Source organism: Dasypus novemcinctus, chromosome 16, assembly GCF_030445035.2.
Source record: "Dasypus novemcinctus isolate mDasNov1 chromosome 16, mDasNov1.1.hap2, whole genome shotgun sequence".
Lineage (NCBI taxonomy): Eukaryota > Metazoa > Chordata > Mammalia > Cingulata > Dasypodidae > Dasypus > Dasypus novemcinctus.
Genome location: NC_080688.1, coordinates 60,112,333 through 60,126,544, shown reverse-complemented (window position 1 = coordinate 60,126,544; position 14,212 = coordinate 60,112,333).

The following is a 14,212-nucleotide window of genomic DNA, read 5'->3' as shown; positions in this document are numbered from 1 at the left end:
AATATGAGTTTCATATTTGGATCTTTAATCCATCTGGTATTTATTCTAATATATGTTATGACGTAAGGCTACAATTAGATTGTTTTTCCATATGGCTAATGTATTGTATCAGAAACAGTCTGTTATTTCTCTCACTGAATTGGAAAGTGACTGGTCATATATAGAAAATTCATGCATAAATTCATTTTTGTGTCCTTTATTTTGTTCCAGTGCTTGATTTTGCTTCCCAATGTCAATAATATAATGATAAATTTTCCAGGTAGATACTTTGGAAAAACCCCCCTTCTTGCTTTCCTTTATTAGAAAGACTCCTTCATCTTTCATGTTATATTTAGTCAGCTGCTTCTTTTACATGAAAACAGTTCATGATAGTTTTTCATATGCCTCAACTTTAGCTATTAATTCAGTAAGAGTTTATATTTTTTTAGAATTCTAGGTCTCTCCATTTTTGAACATGCTATAGTTCTTCATGAAGACATTTTTTCATATCTTGGTATTTGCCATGAAGATCTTGGCCATCTTTTATAGACTGATTCCTAGATAACTTAAAGATCTTTTAATCTAATTCAATTTGGATATTTTTATTTTCTAAATTTAATTATTTTCTACAAGATGTAATTATATATTTTAAATATTACTTGCATAAAGGAATGCGATCAAATTTTGTATTTAAATGCATGTTCAGGAATTTTGCTGATTCACTGTTTCCAATAGTGTTCCATAGATACCTAACATTTTCTATTTTGATAGTCATAGCAGCAGCAATTAAAAATATTGTCTGTTCCTTTCCAATTTTTATCAATCTTTTTTTTCTTTTCTGGTTAATTGGCTAGTAACTACAGTACCATGCTGAACTGATGTGAGAGTGGGCAACTTTATCTTGTGACTAAATTTAATGGAACTATTACTTATGATTTGATTTCCATTAGGTAAGATGTCTACTGTGGGTTTCTGATTGTTTTTAAGCATTAGGTTAAAGAAGTTATCTGTTTATTCCCAATTTGCTTAAAAGAGTTTTCTTATATAAGTACTGAAATTCACTCACTGTTTTTTCTCCCTAATCAGATAAAAATCAGGTGTCTAGGGAGTATATTACATTAATAGCTATTTTGGGATTTTGAGCCTCCATTGGATTAATGGGTAAACCCTACCTGTAATATATGTGGAAAACTGATATAGTTATATTAAACAATGTGATTACTGAAATAGTTGATCATTTATTTTTATGGGCCAGTACCAAACAATTCACAGAATGGTACTAGTCCTTGGACCATACTTGAGTAGCACTGTTCTAGAATCAAAGTCATATCTGTAGAATTGTTTATGGCATTATATATTTTTTAAAACCTTTCTAGCCATGCTCCTTTAAGTTCCTGTTATTGTGTGTTTGCACCCTTGCATTTTACCTTTTCTTTTTGACCAGTCTTGTTAGTGTTTTCCAGAGAGTCGATTTTTATTGACTTGACTTTGTATGTTTTTCCATTTCATAATTTTCTGCTTTGATCCTTATTTTTTTTTCTTTTACTCCTATTAGCATTATCATTCTTTCTACTTATATTTAATTTTTAAGGTATTTATTTTAAATCTCTTTTTTTAAAAATAAATGCTTTTAATGCTGAAATGCTACTTCTCAATATTTCTTTAGTTGCTTCCTACAATATGGATATGTAGCACTTCCAATCATATTCTGGCCATATGTAGCACTTTATATAATCTTTCTGATTGTTGATCTCTAATCCTACTATATGTATTTGGGAAACATGATCTATATATTATTGATAATATCAAGTTTGTTGATACTCTACATAATACCAAATCAATTTTTGGAAATGTTCCATGTGTGCATAAGGAGATAGATTCTCACATTGTTCTATATTTGTTGGGGAGGTAGGTGCCCATTTTTACACACACAGTCACATGTAATGCAAAAGAGAATATCCAGTATGTAGAACATCACGGGACCATTGCTTGCTTTATGATATTTTTAACTTTATATTTTAATTTCAGTGATAAAATAATTTTAAAAATTTATACATATTCTTTCCTATAATAATTTGCCCTGAAATACACTTTTATCAAGTAAGAGTTCATTTGCTCATGGGCATGAGTCACTCTAAACCACTTCAGCACTCTGGATATTTCTCATCTTTGATGGCTGAGATTTACGCCTCCATAAAAAACGTTCTGTGACAATCCTGTTTTATTGCCTTACAAAATTTTTGCATCTCTGCCAACTTCTCTGGGCTGATGAATTTTTTTGTTTCAACTGAGATGCAAGTAATATAAAGTCCAATTCCCACTGCCTTACCTACAGAGTATACTTATTTGTTCACCCAGTGGTAAGGTGGGATTCAATCATGACTGGATCTGGGGACCAGATTCATTTCTCTCAGTGCTGAGCTTTATGAAGTTAGCTCCTATTATGGAGGCAAAATTGTTGTAATGATGCATGATTTCACATTAGCATACCTAATCCAAGAAACCTGATTTAGAATTTAAGGAAAGATACCTAAACCCTGAAACCAAGCTTCATGGCCCAGGAGAGTTGAGTTTCTGAACCAAACCCTGAGGCAAGGGAAATAAGATTACTGTTTTGCTTGGCCCAAGAGGACACACTTCTAGATCTGGGTGTTGTAGATATCAGGACCATTTAATCAGAGCCTCCATAGCAATTCCTCTTTTCATCCAGATTCTTGATTTGATATAAACTTTAAATCATCTTCTGGGCTCTTCCCATGCACAAAACTCCATGGATTAGGTTGTTTCTTAAATCCATTAACTCAATGCAGGCTTCAGAAATTCCAACCTATATAAGTTGCCCAGAGTCCTTGTTAACCTAAGGGAGGTTAGGTGATTATAACAGTCTTCCAGATGAGAAAGTTGATTTTAACTTTCTGAATGGAATCGGCTTCAGAAGAGGTAACTGACCAATGTTACTCCATAAGAAGACTTATTTTGTCAAAGAAAAGTTAATTATTCCACTTTATGCTAAATATCATGGAATTCTTTTTATAAAAAGACCCTACTTTTAAATAATAAGACCCATTTTATATCACTTAAAAACATATATTTTCATGTAATTATGTTCAAATGTATAAGAAAGGTATTAAAACACCACTTTATACATGGTATAAAAATATCTGAGGAGTCATAAGATGCTTTTTGAAGTTTCTGCATAAAGAGATTTTCTCTGGGGATGGGATTTTTCCTTCTTCTAAGGTTCTGTGGTTAAGAGAGGGTAGAGACCTAGTCAAAGAGCAAAAATTTAGTAAATTCTATTTCTATTTAACTTGTATGGTAAACTGATAGGTAATTCACTTCCAGCTACCAGTATTTTTTTTTCAATGTGCTTAGTGTATTTGGGAAAATATGCACAAGAGAACATATGAAGATTGTCCAAGAGCACAGGTAATGGACAGGTAACTCAACCCTGATGTTCATCTAATTGTAAAGAGCCTGCCTGGGCATATTTGTCTCTCTGTTGTAATAATTAGCCAGATATCAATGAATGATGAGCTTAAATAGAAAGGTATTTGTAAAATGAGAGCATTTTACATGGAGATATGACTTTTAAAAGCAAGAGAACTATTTTCCATTATATAAATTACATTTACAATGAACTAGTTATTAATAGCATGTCATACAATCACCTTAGTTCATGAGTAATATTGGTTTATAGAGTTTATTATTACTATTTATTATTTCTTTTTCTTTTATTGTCTTTGCCTGATTTTGTTGTCAGTATAATGCTGGCCTCATAAGTTAGGAAGTTTTCCTCCTCTTCTATTTCCAGAAAAATACTTTTTTTTCCACTTAGCCTTATTTCTTTTTTCAATGTTTTGTAGAAATTGCCAGTTCAATTGTATAGAATTGGAGTTTTCTTTTCCAGAAGACTTTTGGCTACAAATACAATTTGCTTAATAAATATAATACTATTAATGTGGTCTATTTTTTCTTCAATTAGTTTTGCTAGATTATAGATTTCAAGGAAATGGTTGTCAAATATATATGCATAGAGTTATTGATGAGAATTCTATAGTACTTTGTAGTTTTGCTCCCTTGCATGAAATTTCTTTTTCCTCTGGCTGCCTTCACATTGTCTCTTTACTTTTTGTCTTAACTGTTTTAAGTTGTGTCTCAATATGTGTTTATGTGTGTGTGTGCTTGAATATTTCTCTTGCTTGATGGGCTCTCCAAGGTCCTTGGATTTGTGGTTTGATGTCTTTCATTAATTTTGGACAATCTTCAGACATTATGTCTTCAAGTATTTATCCTGCTCTGTTTTCTTTTTGCTTTTCTTCATTCTTGAACTCTGTTTACATGTGTTGATATTTTGATATTGCCCTGCAGCTCTTGAATGCTGTTTTTTTTTTTTTTCCATTCCCCATGTCTTTGGATTTTAGATTTGATGATTCTTATTAACCTACTTTTAAGTTACTAATTGTTTATAGGCCTATCTAGTCTCCTATTGAGTATGTGGAAGCAATTCTTCATCTGTCATATTGTGTTTTCTTTTTTCTTCTTCCATTTCTGTTTGACACTTTTTCATAAGCTCAACTTCTTTACCAAAATTTTCCATTATTTCTGTATGCTTTCATTTTTAACATATTGATAGTAATTTTTCTTAAAATCTTTGCTGATCTAACATTTTTATCATTTTAAAATCTGACTCTACTGACGAGTTATCTTTTGTGTTTTGTGTGTTTTTTCTCCATTTTTCTTTCTGTTCTGTGCACCTTTAAATTTTTTATTGAATGCTGGCATGGTATGTTGAAGAACAGTAGAGATTTAGGTAATTAGTTTTTAAACCTATGCCTCTTTATCTGACAGGGTCTTAATGCAGTTTAGTCTATCTAGTCAGGAGTTGAGTTGAGTTTAGGTTTTATTGTTCTTTCATTACCTTTAATGCATCAGAAGGTTTACATTCCTTCAGAGGTTGGCTGCTATTACTTGTACTAAGAATGGGGCTTGGGATGTCAAAACTTTTTCCACCTTTGGTTTTCAGCAATCCCTGCACTTCCTGCTCCTGAGAGGGATTCTTTCTCTTTGCACTTGCTGTCCCCTAGCAGGAGACTGCTCTGGCTTGATTCTTACATTTAAAAGCAGACAGTTCCAAATTTTCCTCATCCTCTCTCATTCTGGTATAGTACCCTTGTGTTTGGACCTCAGATATGGGGCTCCTCCAGTTTTCTTTCTTCCTGCTCCCAGTAGAAGCTAGACTTTAAACTATTTCCAGTGAGTCTTATGTAGAAGATTAATACATTTAAAAACCATGGAAGTCTCAGAATTAATTTTAATAAAAGGTATGCAACATTTGTATAGAGAAAATAACAAAACTTTATTCAAGTGCATAAAAGAGCTAAATAAACAGATATAAACCACATCCTTAGAAGAAAGGACTCTACTGGTAAGCAAAGCAAGGCTTTTGGGAAACTTGAAGAATACTCTTAAAATTTATATGCAATGAAAAACAAAGTGTCAAGAATTAAAGATTGTTTTAGGATGAAGTTTGAAGAGAATGGACTGGCGCTGTCAGATACTAATACATATGTAGCTTTTGTAATTAACATACTGTAAAATTAGTGCCAAGAATGGCAAACAGATCAACACAACAAAACAAAAAGTACTGACACACAGAAACACATACACAAAACTTTAACATATGATACAAAGGGGTCCTTATAAATTATTTTTAATAGTTCTTAGATGATTTTCTCTACATATGGGAAAAAATGAAATAAATTTTACCTCCTGGATTAGTCAGCTAAAGGAGTGCTGATGCAAAGTACTCTGTTGGCCTTTATTTGGGGTAGAAGCTTATAGTCACAAGGCCCTAAAGAGTTCAACTCAAAGTACCATAAGAGGTACTTTCATACCCAAAGTCCTCAGCCATGTGTCGAAGCAAGATGGTGGGCAATTCCTGAAAGGATTCAGTCTTCTTTCTTCCTCTTAATGCTCCATGGTCCCAGAATCTTACAATAAGCTTCTTCTCTCTCATTGGGGTTTGTTCTTTCTGGGTTCAGCTGCTCTGTTCTCTTCATAAGATTGGCTGTAGACTATCAGGCTCATCTCTCTTCCTGAGACCTCTGCCATGTCTAATGAGCTGTCTCTATTTCTCTGTGTTCTTCTTCTCTGTATGTCTACTTTCATGAAAGAATCTGTTTTATCAGCCCACCAAAACTGCATGCCCTAATGACATGTTTGAATCAAAACCCTAATCTTAACATAATTTAATCAAAAACATCTCCACTGAATCACCACCTCAACTTCCGGGTCTATTGTGTCTCTTACTATCTCTCCTCTGTGCCTTTTTCGGTTGTGTCATCTTGCTGCTTCAGCTCTCTACATGAGCCAGCACTCCTGTGCAGGGCAGAACTCCTTGTGTGGGCCAGCTCATCACACGGGCCAGCTTGCCTTCACCGGGACGCCCGGGGTATCAAACCTGGACCTCCTATAAGGTACACAGGAGCCCAATTGCTTGATCCACATCTGTTTCCCTCAGCTAAATCTAATACAATCAAAGGGTATTATGCCCAGAGGAACAGACAGTTTACAAATGTAATCTATATTTCTTTTTGGAATTCATCAATAACATCACTCTGCCACATCCCCTTGCTTGTGTCATAACAAAGTGAAATCCAGATGTATTTAAAATCTAAATATGAAAGAAAACACTTCAAAGCTTTGGCAGAATATGTAGTGTAACATCCTGTACAAGCACATATATTCAGAATGGTTACATTTGTAATGTTTATCAAAATGTGTTTAATGATATAGGAAACATTTGACACATTTCATTATATGAAATTAAAATAGTTTCTATGACAGAAGACACCATAAGCAAAGCAAGAAGAGATATTACCAATAAAAAGGGAAGTATACCTTTGTAGTGCATATCAAAGAGAAGGTATAGGCTTTATACAGAAGTTCTTCAGGTCCGTAGGTAAAAGATAACATAATATAAATGAACAAAGGTTGTGAATAGGAAATTTTCAGAAAAGAAATTGTTATTGCCAATAAACATACACAAATATGCTATTCCTCACTTGTAATAAGTGAAATTCTTATTAAAACAATGAGATCAATACATTGTATTCATCACCTGGAAAATATTACAAGTCTTATAATACCAATTCTTGGCAAGGATTTGGAATTATGGAAATTTTCATATATATCTTGTGGAAGTGTAAATAGATGTGTTTTTGTAGATCACTTGAGCAATATCTAGTAATGACTTAACCATGTCCTTCCATGTACCAAGCAGCTCCATAGCCTCTATGCATGAGTTCCTTACAACAGTGACCTGAAAAGAGCAAAGGAACTGCATTATAACTTCCAAGGAGGTGACTACAAAACCAGGGGAGAAAATATAATTTGTGCCAAAATAGAGGGGAGCATAGAGGTAACAGTATGTAGAGACATTGTGGCCACCATGGATACACAACCTGGAAACTTCTGTATATGCACACAAAGAGACATGTACAAAATATTTACCCTAGTAATAATGTTAATTATTCTCAGAGCAAAACAAAATACATGCACAAAAAAATGCTCAGTGTCCATTGATAGAACAATGATAGATTTGATTAAACTCATAGGTAGATTTAAAATTAATAACCAGCACCACCACTTATATATCAACCTATATAAATTCCCAAACATTATGTTTAGTGAAAAAAGCCAGCTGCCAAGCACTATGTACAGCACACATTTATGAAAAAATATTAAACACAAATATCAACATTATACATTTAAGGTATATATAAATACATGTGAGACTATAATTAGAATTTAATATATATGTACAATATACATACATACAAATAGGCATTCAAAATTTAAAACATAAAGTGGATAAGCTATAACTTATAGGTAGCCTTTTAGGACAGTGGTTTTCTCAGGGAAGCAGTAGGGTTTTGTCCTATGTACAAAATTTTTCTTAAAAATATATCTGAAACAAATGAGGCAAATGTTAATATTTGTTGGAACATGAATATCTGTTGATACTTTATATTTCTATTTTGAAACATTTCATAATTTTAAGAAACAGCAAACGTCAGAATGTTACTAAGTACTATAGTACTTAGTATAGTAGCACATAGAAAAGTCCTGGATTTTGGTTAGGAGAAAAGAGGAGGTTTATGGAACAGACAATAATCACTTCAGATCTTTAACAATACATCGAATTTCAGTAGGCATACAAGAGGCAGGTCATCCTAAGTAGAGGCAATATTTGTTTTGGGGGTGAAGAAAAATATTTAGAATTTTATTTGACTAGTATGGGGGGCAGATTAGTAGTATGTTCAGGAAAATGCTGCTTAGGAGAATTTTTATGAAATTTAGGATTAAGGAGGCTGTAGGAAGGAAGCAATTGGGTCAAAGTTAAATGTTGGTGAAGTGTAAAACAGATGGGGACAGAGAGTAATCCATTGGATTTGGGATTATGAGAAAAGAAAGAGTATCATTGTAGTTTTTTCTGAGTTAAAAATGCAGTGGTACAAAAAAGTGGCATCAAACAGTCAAAGCCTGCTTTGGAAATGCTTGTTGGAGAAGAAAGAAAAGATATTTATATTTATATTTATATTTATATTTATATTTATATTTATATTTATATTTATGTTATATATATATAAAGTATCTTAACTTGGCTACTTAGACAAAATTTTTGTTGTCTTTTGTTTGTAAGAATATAGGATACTTGGTCGTGTTTCTCTTCTGTGGGAAAGCAATAAGAAACAAAAAGTATGAGGCCAGGTCCTGGAAGATCTGAAGTAAATGGACAAGATTGTTATCCAGAGCCAAGGTGGAAGAGTTAGCATTGAATAACAGGAGGGAGACTTATTTTAAAATTTTTCACAGAAGAGAAGGACTGCTGGTGATACAGAGAAGTAATTGGATGGAAAGAAGTGAATTGAAAGGCCTGTTTCTAGGCAGATGGCCTAGATCTGTGCAGTAAACTGAAGAAAGAGGTAAAATGTAGAGAAATAAAGAACAGGAACAGAATTTTCCTTTCTGGAATGTTCACCTGGATATGCCAGGAGCATAGCAGATGCTTACAAATCTTTCTAAAATGGATAAAAGAAACAACTGCATTAATCAATTTATTAAATAAATAATATTCAAATCCTCTGTCTCTTTTCCACACTCTTCAGCACTAGAGAGAAGTTATATGAATTTAAATAGAAATTTCTTGAGAAAGTTATTGGACATAGACAAGAACAGGTACAGATGTACTGGTAGCATTCCCTTTTCTAAAGGGAGGTCATATGGTATTGCATTTTAGAGTATAATTCTGGAAAGTAAACTATGTTACCACCTACCAACTGTGTGGTCTTGAGCAAGTTGCTTTCCCTCTTTATAAGGGGTAGACTTTTCACAAGAACAGTCTCCCATACTCAGTGCTCAAAAACTTATTTTACTATTATTAGAAATCATTTTATTCCCTTAAGTCCCTCCATCACATGCAGTGTGAAATCACTGAGGATTTCAGTATTCATAGTACAGCCTGAGGGATGTCTTTTTTAAGTGGAGGTAGTCAGTATATGTTTCATTACTGCACAGGTAGTTGGAAAGTACTCTGTACTTTGGAATTAAATTTATATGTATATTCAGGTAGTGACTTGGGTTTGAAATAGATCCCCTCACCCTCTCAATAAGGTTTGTAGAGCAGCTTTTTAAAGCACTTATATTAATATGTTGTACAGAATATCTCTTTGTGAAAGTTTATGTGTAAATTTCATCTAAATAATTATATGTTCAAGGAAACTGTAATCCAAAACTAAAAATACCCAGAGAAGGTAAATCAAATATTTACTAGATGGACATACCAGGCTTAAATTAATTAAATTTCAAACTATGTCTTTAACAAAATTATGATAATAAGGACTCAGGCCTAAAAGGAAAAAGAAAGGGGGGTTATGATGGTGCAGGCTGCAGAAGAACTCTTGATTTATCTTCCCAAATGTATATGTTCTTTTCAAATATTTGGATCCTCCATGTTTTCTGACCATTTGACTATTTTAAGATTTCATTTGCAAAAGTTTTTGCATGCCTTAGATGAGCAATGTGTTATTTTACTTCACAGAGCCAAATTCTTCTCTTCCTATGTCCTCTAAGAAGGAAATTGCCTATAAGTAGAATAACAAATTGTGGTATCAGTTCATTCAGATACTTGTGTCAAAAAGAACAATATTTTGTAATCATGTAACAAAAAAGAAAGGGACTTGAAGAAAGATCAGCATATAAAATAAGAAATGAGAAAAGTCCAAATTTGTTCATATGCTTATAGGAGATATGCTGATACAAAGTACCAGAAATCTGTTAGTTTTTATAAAGGTTATTTATTGGGGGTAAAAAACTTACAGTAACAAAGCTCTAATAAGTCCCACTCAAGGTACCATAAGAGATACTTTCTCAGAAAAGTCAGGGGCCACATGTTGAAACAAGATGGCAGGTGATCTCTGTCTGGTCTCTCCTACCTTCTTCTGCTTATGGCTCCCTGGGCCAAAATTCTTCAGCTCTCAGCTGTAGGCTGGCATAGAGCTCATCTCTCAGAGCTACCTTTATCAGTTTGGCATAGGGTTTGTTTTCTTCCAGGCCTTATGAGTTACTCAGATGCTCTGTTCTCTTTAGCTGCTAAGTATCATGCAAATGACTCATCTTTCCTTTGGGCTTTAGCTGTTTGAGCCTTCCCTCTTCTGGCATCTATGGAGTTCTCTGTCTTCCCATGCCTTCTTCTGTGTGTCTTCTTGAGTAAGTGCCCATTTATATCAGCCCACCTAGGGGACAGAGACTCGACCAGAGTCATGCCCTACATGCCCTAATCTTAGCATTATTCAACCAAAGACATCTAACCTGAATCTAATGCAATCAAAGAATATCATACCCAGAGGAATAAACATAATTGTTCTTTGGGGGATTCATAAATAATCTCAAATTGTCACAGGAGATATAGGTTAAATGTTCATTTTGTCCATTTCTTTCTCATAGAAAGGGAAGAAATTAGTTCTTATAAAGTGTGGAATGAAGCTTTAACTGATGGAAAGCAACGCATGAAGCATAAGTATGGAAAAGGAGACACGCAGAGTTGATCCTTACTTGAAGCCAGCCCGAAGAAAAAATGCAGAAATCAGTAGGAAGGCAGGCTGCCTTTCTCATAGCATAGACATCACCTTCATTTACCCCCTTTTATAATCTGCAAAATTGGCCAAAGAGTGAGATCTAGGCACTTGGTGGTCCTCTTCTAGAAAGTGGATCAAGTTCTACCTGTTACACTTCAATAAGATTATAGGAGAACACAGGAGATAAGAAATTCTTGGAAAAGTATCAAACATTAATGAGCTCCATGAGGGAGTATTTATTTATGTGGTCAGATAGCAGCAGTGAGGATAACAAAGCTAATGGTAATATTTACACAACAGAAAACAGGCAGATGTAAAATGAAACATTCACTGTTCAATCAACTGGATGAAGGAGTTACATAATGCCAAACAGCTGGGTATTTGGAAATAACCAGACATTCTATGGACAATTCCATATATATTATTTTTTAATGGATTTCCCCTCTGAGCCAGAGTATGTTCTGTACCAGGAAACTGGTTTGTGTCAACACCTTCTTTTTTTAACCATAGTGGGATTACCCAGCATTCTCACCCTTTTTATTTGAAAGCTCTGTTTTGCAAGAACTTTCAACTGTTTCTAAAAAACCTAATACAACTTCAAAGAGCAAACAAAGATTTGCCATTCTTCAGGTATTAGTAGAATCGTATGTCATAAGATCTGAGGATAAGTATTAAAAAGGATCTCCAAGAATGGAATAGGCAATTTCCCAGAGACTGTAAATAGGATAAATTCATTTGGAGATGGAAGTTCTGGTTTGTTTAAAAAGTCACACTAATGAATGAGCTGACACTTCAACTAAAATATAAATTTCATATCTTCAGGGAAAATCTTGATTAATATGATTTTTTAAATCTATACTCTGATTTCCATATACAAAGAGGAATAACTTTATAGAAGCATAAAGTATATACTAATATTAGTCTGCAGATTGAATGGTGAACTGAATCCATATTTAAGATGTACTATCTTGTGCTGGAACATCTACCATTCATACATAAAACAGCCAAAATTTTAGTTCCACAATTTGTGGTTACTAGAAATGAAGGAGCTTAATTGCATCCTTAGAAAAGGCAATGGCATACCTATTTATTAGACGTTTAAATTCAGTGCACTGCGATATCTCCTCTCTGCACATTCTTCAGTAATTGGGTGTTGACTCTTTGCCTTCAGGTTAATTCAATGCTTATGCTGTTAAGATATAGACTGGTGGCTCCTGTGTGAATATTTCCTGGCTTTAGTCCATTACCTGTCCTTTTCCCAGATTACGGTAACTAAGAGAGCCCTTCATTCACTGAAAACATGTCCTTAGACTTGTTTATACTGCATGATGCTCATACATTGCACTGTGCCCTGAATCTTCAAACTTTGCAGTTTGCCAGTTGTCCAACACTCTGACTTCCTTTACATGCAGCTGTCACTGTGGTTTTACAGAGAAGGGAACTCTTTCTACCACAGCCCGATTCCACCTCTACACACATCCTTGCGACAGCACAAATTTGTCTGAAAACACTGCTTTAACCTGATACCTCCAATTCAAAAACTTTCTTTGGGGCTTTATTTCTGTGCAGCATGTTAATATAAATCTTTTGCTTTGTTCTCAAGGATTTCTGCAAACCAATTCTGCCATATCTACATTATTTTATTTCTGAGAGTACTGCTACAAACTTCTATTGAATTTAAAACTGTTTTTTAACTTTCCTGGAAACAGGTCATATTTTTTCCCCACTCTTATGAAAATGTTTATGTCATTCTTTCCATTTTTTTGAAATTGAGGTATAATTTACAAATAATGAAACACATGGATCTTAACTGTATAATTCAATGAGGCTTGATAAATATATATAACCATATAATCCATGCTGCTATCACGATACAGAACATTTTCATTACCCCAGAAAATTCCCTCATATTCCTTCCCAGTAAAGCCCCACAAATCACAGTTCTGATTTCCATCACCATCAATAACTTTTGCCTGTTCTAAACTTCATACAAATGGGTTATTAGAATACGAACCCTTTTGCGTCCAGCTGCTTGTATTCATTCTATTAACTATGTTGTTTTGTACTTCAATAGGTCATTTATTTTTATTGTTCAATAATATTCCCTTGCATGAATATATGCAATTTATTTATTCCCCTCTTTTTTTATAAATACCTTTGTGAAACCTCAAGGATTTAAGGCTTTCAAAGAGGTGTTGCCCGTAAGTAAGCTGGTAGGGATTTGAACCATCAAGATTTGAGTATCAACAGATATTAATGTTAATAGTTCTACATTGTATTCTTTTGTTGTGAACACCTTGGTGGACGGGCTGTTTTCAACATTAAGTAAGATGAATCTTGAGCAAGACTTTCATAGACAGTATTTTGAAAATTATTTTTCAGGTCACTGTGACTACTCTTATCTTGTAAGTAATTAAATATTATGATTTGTGGCTTTTAAATGCTTAGATAACTAAAGTTTACTTTCTAACATAGCCAAACTTTATTTTCAACAAGTAAGGTTATTATTAAAATAATATTTTATTTAGCTCCGTCATTTAATAAGACACTTCTCAGTGTTTTTTGTTTGTTTTTGTTTTGCTTTGGAAGTGATATTTGCTTGGCTTAGAAAAATTTAAAGACCAAGGCAAACATAAAAAATAAAGGTCATTCATCCTACCACCAATTCCTTCAAAGCATACATAGCTAACAATAAGGATCTTTGAACCATTTCCCTTTTGATGGATATTTGAGTTGCTTCCAGTTTGGGCCACTATAAATAAAACTGTTAGAAACATCTGTAGGAAAATCTTTGTGTGAACATGTGTTCAGTTCTCTTGGGTAAATATATGAGAGTGGAACCGCTGGGCCACAGAATAAGCGTAACATTTTACAATATTCTTACCAAAGTGATTTTGCCATTTTGTAACCCCACCCTGCCCCATTAGAGTTCCATTTACTCTGTCTCCTCAGCAAATTTGGGATTGTTTCTCTTTACACAATTCTCCAGGATGTGTAAGGATCCTCATTGTGATTATAATTTACATTTCTTAGATAATTAATAAGATTGACTACATTTCAACATGCTTAACAACTGTTCATATATTTTCACT